Here is an 8,140-nt window from a genome sequence, read left to right as displayed (position 1 = left end):
AGCTATTGATGTAGGGTAGCTATGAGTTTGGAAAGAACATTAGCCTTTAATGTTTACAATCAACAAGTATACTGGCCTGGGGAAATGTTAAAATCTATTTAGTCTCTGAGATAGTATTATATCCCAGAGTTAGGTCCAGAATGGCTTGGGGAATGTTGGGAAGTCACAGGTTTTAAGTAGTTATCTAAAGCCGGGGTGGGTGAGAGATATTCTGTGATTCAGTCTAGGGGCAATCTTTAGTCTAGGTTTCAGAAACTGATTAGAAGAGTAATCAAAGCCAGGAGCTAAGAAACTAGGGAAGAGGAGACTTAAAATTTCTATAGGAAAACTTAAAAGTTGTCCAGTGGGGGGCTACTCACTTGGCCCACATCGAAATCATTTTTAAAAAGATAGGCAAGTATTTGCAGTCCTGAAAAACATGGCAGTGTTTGGTCAACTGGTATTTTACTCGCCTCCGTGAACAGAACTTGATCCACATGTACAGTGCTTCCTCCATAACTAGCATCATTGTTGTCTTGATGACTTGTCTTTCAGAGTCCTGTCTTCCCAACTTGACTCAGCAGTAAGAACTCCTGGGGCACCAGTTAAACAAAAGGATTCCTAAATTCTCATCTGAAGGTCTAGAACATCACACATCTCAATCTATATTTTTAACAAGCACCTCAGGTGTTTTAATGATTAGTTCAGTTGGAAAGATGCTGGATTAAAAATCTATGTATTAGTTGATTTCTAGTCCCAAGATAGCTGGAAACAAGCATATTTTTCATATATATTGGAAACCATGTTATAAAAATTAATCTCTGAGATTACTGAGAACTTTCTGCTTTTTGTGATATATTAATATGGTTTAACTCAACTCTCAATTGTTAGAGCAATGCATTCTTTTTCATATTGGGGATGTGGTAGGCAGAATATTGCCCCCACCTCAATATCCATACTCAGGTCTACAGGATCTGCTAATATCCTCATGTGGCAAGGGGGAATTAAGGCTGCAGATGAAAGTTAAGATTGTTACTCAGTTGAACTTAAATTAAAGGATATTCTCCTGGATTACCTGGGTGGGCCCTTTACAGTGGAAGAGGGAGATAAATGAGGAGATCAGAGTCAGAGACAAATTTGAAGTTGCTTGGCTGCTAGCTTTGAAGACAGAGGAAGGGGTTACAAACCGAACCAAGGACTGCAGGTGGCTTCTAGAAGGTGGAAAAGGCGGGACACACATTCTTCCTGAAGCCACCAGAAAGAACACAGCCCTGCTCACCTGATTTTAGCTCAGGGAGACCTCTTTTGGACTTTTGACTTCCAAAACTGTCAGGCAATCAATTTGGAGAAAATCTACTTGGACTTCATTGGTGGAATTTTACATATAACACCAAAAGCACAACCCATTAAAGAAAGTATTGACATCACATTCAGCAAGAGAGAGAGAGAGAGAGAGAGAGAGAGAGAGAGAGAAAATAAGATAAACCTTGCTAGTTTAAGCCTTTCAGATTGAGAGTTATTGGTTACCACAGCATAAGAATAGCCTCATCTCCTCTGACTGGTCAAAGCCAGAAGAACCAACCTACAGTGTGTAGTGTAGAATCCCACAGAAGCAGGTGTGAGACAAAATTTCTTTCTGTCACCGCAGTTAATCCATGCTGACCTTTGACATACTAGTAGGGGAAGTAGATCCTAGGATTAAGATGGCATGGACAAGTGTTACTTTGAAAGGCAATAATGAACTCTCACCTTGGGATCAGTTGTTCTTAGCTGCTATGTGCTTAAATTCATATGTTGGGAGGAGGGTATGAAACAAATGAACAACAAACAGCAACCAATTAAAACATAAACTTTAACTTGAATGTTACATAGCACCTTCCTATGAAAATACTCTTCCTAACATTGGTAGTTATATAGAACTCTCATGTGCACACACATCACACAGAATCTTGTTAAATGTAAATTCTGATTCAGGTCTCAGGTGAGAAGTAAGATTCTGCTTATGCAACAAGCCCCATGTGACACTGGGCCATGGACTGCACTTTGACAAACAAGGTGTAGCGTATACACAAGGAAATAAGAGTATTTTTATTTTGTTTGAAAGTGTTATGGGAGTCTCAGTTCTTGCTGATGCAGGGAAGAATCAAAGATCAGCACGCTGATTAATATGCAAACACGGTTTATTAGTGATGCGTTCTCAGGGAAGAGAAGAGGCCTAGAAGAGGCCTAGCTGAGGAGGGGGAGGCGGGGAAAGAGAAAGGGGGAGAGAACAAGAGGGAAGGAGGGTGAGAGAGCTGGAGGGTCAGAGAGAGACAGAGCCTTTGTCCCAAGGATTTATAATTTGCTGGGTGGGGTGAGGAAGTTACATATTGATTTGGTTAGAAAAGTGGTGCATGTTCTTCCACAGGAGGGCATGACCTCCTAAGATGGGTGGAGGTCTGTTGAATCAGATCCTTATCCTGCTCGAGACTACATTTTGTCATCTGTTGTCATCTGTTGTTGTGAAAACAGAAACGTGGCTAGAGGTAGCTAATTAAAGCTAATTATGAGCTTTATCTGTAGACACTATGGACACCCTCCCACCCCTCCTCCTTCTCCTATATTTTCTAACTTCTATCTAACAAAGGTATAATTCCAATTTTAGAAAATAAAGATGTATCTAGGCAAGTAATTGGGATACTTGCTTGTCGGTTCTTAAAATAGGATGAATTAGCCAGCTAAATTCAAATACTTTGTCTACTACTTGTTTTCTCCAATTCTCAACACTGACGTAATCTCATAATATATCATTTCTAATTGGCTAAAACAGGATTCCTACATGACAATTATTATTGTAGATAAAAATGAAAAGAGAACAAACCCCAAACAAGCATGCCCTGTACTTCTTGCTAAGTGGCCCTCAGCCCAATACTATTGGGAGCTGGCTTCAATTCACAGCATAGCCTCCCTCAAGTGTCTGCAAGCCCATCACAGGCAGCTACCAACAGCAGATCACTTTGTAGCTCCTACTAGGCGGCCCTGGGCCAACCACAAGCAGCGGCGGACCTGGGCCTACACCAGAGTCACTCTCAAGAGGTCCCAAAACCAACAAACCGAGAGGCGGGCTTCAAACCATACCACAGCACCAGCCAATTAGCTCCACAAACGGCACACACAAAGGGTGGACTCAGCAGACACCAGAGGCCTGCTACATACAGATGGCCAATCGTTGTATGAAAACATGCTCAATGGTACTAATCACCAGAGAAATGCAAATTAAAACCAAAATGAGATATCGCCTCACACCTTTCAGAATGGCCATCATGAAAAAATCAACAAACAAGTGCTGGTGAGGATGTGGAGAAAAGGGAACCCTCTTTCAATGCTGGTGGGGTTGTAAATTGGTGCAGCCAGTATGGAAAACAGTACAGAGGTTTCCTCAAAAAATTAAAACTAGAACTACCATATGACCCAGCAATCCCACTTCCGGGTATTTATTCAAAGAAATCCAAGTCACTAATTTGAAAAGATATGCACACCTCTATGTCCATTACAGCATGATTTACAATAGCCAAGATATGGAAGCGAACTAAGTGTTCATCAACAGACAGCTAGATAAAGGAGATAGATGTGGGGCATATGTACTGTGGAATATTACTTTGCCATAATAAAGAATAAAATCTTATCATTTGTGCAAAAAAAATGAAAAGAGAAAAATGTGAAACGTACATTAAGAAAAGCATAATCTTAAAATTATTCTGGGTATTTCTCTTTTATTATGCTTTGTTGAATGGAAGAGAATATGATATTTTATATTTATCAAAGAAGATTTAAAGTAAGGATTTTGGAATATTACACTTTATTTACTAACCATTCTTCTTACTTTTAGCAGCATATGGGATGCTCAATGGAACAAGTACGTATTCAATTGTAACACTAATGTTCACACCGGGGTAAAACTCAAATCCAAATGCCAAGACACTCAGAAAACTAAATTCTTAGATGTTATCTCAGTATTTTTTTCCCTCCAAAGAGAGAACATTGTTATTGGTGTAATGACTTTTCTCCCAGGTCTTAGATTCAAATGATTGTTTAAAAACCAGCATTCTTACAGTCAAACCACAAATTAATTTATTAATATTATTTGAATGCTTTTTTTATAGATCTTTTATATATTTGTTACAATAAAAATGTTTGTTAAATATCAATTCTGTTGTTATTCATATGTATAGAATGGAGAACAGAGGCACAAACTCCTGAGACATCCAAGATCATACTGCCAGTTAAGGAAAGCTTAAAACAAAGAACAGGAGTCCCTTCGGCTACATAGTTTAAAGATGAATCACCTAAAATCATATGGGAAAGACTAGAATAAGACACATTAGATGCTGAATTTAAGTTTCTTCTCCTGACATCCCAATTACACATATGCTACATGTTTTAAAATTGTCCCACCATTTTTTTTAAGTTTTCTTTATTTTGTTTTTCAATTGGGGAATTGGGGGAAGGGAACAGTGTTGGGGAATTAGGGAGGGGAACCAGCCAAGTTGTTGTTCTTCAATCTTAGTTGTGGCGAGCGCCAGTCAACACCTGGCTGCCCATTGGTAGCTCGTGGTCCCTGAGCTCAAACTGCTGTGTTACAATCTTAGTTGCGGGTGGGCGTAGCCACCATCCTATGCGGGAGTTGAACCAGCAGCCTTGTTGTTAACAGCACATGCTCTATCTACTGAGCCACCCAGGCGGCAGCTCAGTCCAAGGTGCCAAGTTCAGTCTCAGTTGCGGGTGGGTGTAGCCCACCATCGAACAGGCAGTCTTGTTGTTAGGAGCATGTGCTCTCATTAGCTGAGCTATCCTGCCACCTGTTGGCAGCTCAGCTCAGGTACAGTGTCACTGGCCCATGTGGGAATCGAACCAGCAGCCGTGTTGCTCAGAACTTGCACTCTTAAGCTAACTCTTAACCAACTGAGTTACTTGGCCGTCCCTGTCTCATCATTCTTGAATGTCCCGTTATTTCTTTTTCTCCTTGCAGTTCTGTTGGGGACATTCCTATCTGCATGTGCAAGCTCGCTGACTCCTCAACTCTGTCCAGTCTACCGATGACCCCTTTGAATGCATTCTTCATGTCTGTTGCTGTGTTTTTGATTTCTAGCATTTGTTTTTTATTCTGAGAGGTTCAATTTCTTTGCTTACATTACCCATGTGCTCTTGCATGCTTCCGACTTTTCCCATTAGAGCCGTGAGCATATTAATCATGGCTGTTTTAAATTTCCTGTCTGATAATTCCAACATCTGAGTCAGAGCTCTCTGATACTGATGCTGGCTGTGTGTTTTCACACTGTCTTTCTACTTGTCTTTTGGTATGCTTGGTAGTTTGTAGTTAAAAGCTGGATGTGTATTAGGTAACAGGTACTAAAGTAAACAGGCTTTCCGTGGGAGGATTTAGGGTCCTCTGGCTGAGGGCAGCTATAGCTAAGTGCGCCGGAGGACTCAGATTGTCCCTTGTGTTTCTCTCCCCTTGACTTTGGGGTTTCCTAAGTAGTCCTTGCAGACAGCATGCATCTTTTCACTCTTTCTGGGATAATGCACCATTACAAGAGAGGGACCCTATATGTTAGAGCAAATGCATGGGGGATAGGACTGAATCTCAGTGTCTTGTTTGCCTGCATCTCTGAATCTCAGTGTCTTGTGAACTTCACAAGTGTTCCTTGCATGGTTTTTCTCTGAGTGTTCTCCGCCTCCTTCTCCCTTTCTTAACTGTACAGCTCCCGGTCTATTCCTTGAAGCTTTAATGTACGTTGGTTTTGTTTTGCCCCTTTGAGTGAGACATAAATGTTATATGGAGGCTGGGGAGGAAGGAACACCTCCCACAGCTAAAGGTAAGCCTAGCAAAGTCTTTTCTCCTGAATGGTAGGCCTTATTTAGAGAAGATGCTGGGTTCACTTTGATTATTCTTTCTCTCTCCTTCCTGGAGCCACAAGGTGATTTTTCTGGGCTCTTTATGAGAACTTTCTGGGTTACCGTGAGGTTTGGCCAGTGAAGTGAGGGCCCTAACCCCTGGGGCTGCGACCTCCAGGACTTTCTTGCTCCGTTATATTCCACACACATCCTCCAGCAATTCATCAAAATTATAGTTTAAGTGTCACCCCGTTTATGGCTACAGAAACTTGTGGTCCAGGTGAGCAGGTTGGCAGTGGCTTCAGATTTCAGGGCAGCCCTGCCACCTCAGTCCTCTGAGGGCCCAGTTTGTGAAGATTTCTTCTTGTAAAACTGGGAGTTATAGCTTCTAAGATCTTTTCACGTTGAAACTGAAACCAGAAGCCAGGCATTAGTGTGTTCCATAAGTTTTCTCCAAAACTTCACATTTACCTTTACAAAGAACACCTTTTTACATGGGACAGTGACCAAGTAGTGAATGCCTACAGGATGCTGGAGATACTCAACAGCATTTTACATGAATCATAGTTTAAAAAGCTTCAGATGTTTATTCAAACTCAGGAAGGAAGGGTCGGAACATTGCAGCTGTCCTCAAATATTGAAGGGTTGTCTTTTGAAAGCACAGTCAGGTAGGTTTGTATGATAAATGGATTAAAATTTTATGCCAAACAGATTACCGAGAAAGAATGCATTTCTTTCATAAGTTTGTTTAGAATGCCAAAGGTTGAGCACACGCACGATTTTCCTTCTCTGGCTAATGCATCTGTTAGACTGAGTTCAATCCTCTGAGTTACCCACCACTGTTTAGCGTTTCTTTGTGGATAAACTTCGGGCTGCTGAGGGCTCGTTATACATGCAGCTCCGTGTGGAATCTCTGGTCCATTTCTTTCTGGAGGCAGAGTCAGCGGGCTCTGGAGAGAGGAATCCTGGATACCAGGCCACTCTATTCAAGCTGTCAATCACCCTCTGCTTTCTGAGATGTCCATTTGCTGGCAGCACTTGGTCTTCTGATTCTGGGTCGTTCCCAGGTTCTTTATGAAAAACCCACTCAGACTCAGCTTCCTCTGTTCTAAGTCTGTTTCCACTGAGGGACTCTGCTTTCTCTCTCTCAAATGTTTGTTAATGTCTCCCATCCACTGCTGCCTCTCCTTTCATTCATTCTGTGAGTTTTGTCTTCTTTTCTATCATTTTAGTAGGATTTACAGAAGGCGCAGACCTAGATGAGTATGTATTTAATCTATTACCTTTACCAAGAATTCTGACGAATTATTTGCTTAGTAATGTTATGGAGCTTATTTCTAAAACCTCTGACAGCTGCAATGCATTATTTAGGAGAACAGACACTCGTGTTTTACAACTTTATCATTCATGAGTAAGTAATGGAAACCTGAAGAAGACTAGATCTTTAAAGGGTCGAGGCTAAAAAATGTCTAATTTATGGAATCTGAGAAGCTTCTGAGCCCCAGGATAAAGGCTGGCATTCCTCTCTGTGGCTGTTCTCTGTCTTGCTCTGGTATAGGATGATTTGGTGACATGATTTCATATACGCTGTGTAGTTGTTGTAGGAATGCATGTAGAGCTGAGGTGTCTGACAGGCCCAAGGCACTTCCTGCATTTTTTTCCCCTTACTTTCTGCATTTTGAGATGCTGTGCTTTCACTCAGAAATGGAAGTTGGGTATAGACAAAGCACCATTCCCCCTCCTGTACAAGCATCTTAAACCTACCTTTGTAGGTAGACTACTCAAAGAAGTAAAATTAGGCTCTTGCTATCAGAAATTTGGAGGCCATGAGACTGTTTGAAGGACATATTAGCATTCTCTCCACCTAATCCCCTTTAGAGGACATGCCAGGACAAGGACCTGGCTTGGCTGATAACATTCCTAACCATTAGTTCCTCTGTCATACTTCCCTTTAGTGGTGCTGGAGAGACCATGGAAATTTTGAGGATCTGGCTAAGAGGAAGGCAAGTCAGGGGTTCATTTACTCTGAGTTTAGTGAGAGGTATTTATGTAATTCACAGCTGCTAACATCTCTTTTTTTCTTTTCCCCCCCCATGACTGTATTACGTATTCAATTATAGTTGACATACAATATTATACAATATCAGCTTCAGGTGTACAGTGCAGTGGTCAAGCCTCTACCCCATCCATGAAGTGGTCTCCCTAACAAGACATGTGACCATCTGACACCCTACAAAATATTTACAACATTGTTAATTATACTTTTTATCCCTCAAAGTGACAGCCC

This window comes from Hipposideros armiger, unplaced genomic scaffold (assembly GCF_001890085.2).
Source record: "Hipposideros armiger isolate ML-2016 unplaced genomic scaffold, ASM189008v1 scaffold_1362, whole genome shotgun sequence".
NCBI lineage: Eukaryota > Metazoa > Chordata > Mammalia > Chiroptera > Hipposideridae > Hipposideros > Hipposideros armiger.
Note: the sequence above shows the minus strand (reverse complement) of the source record.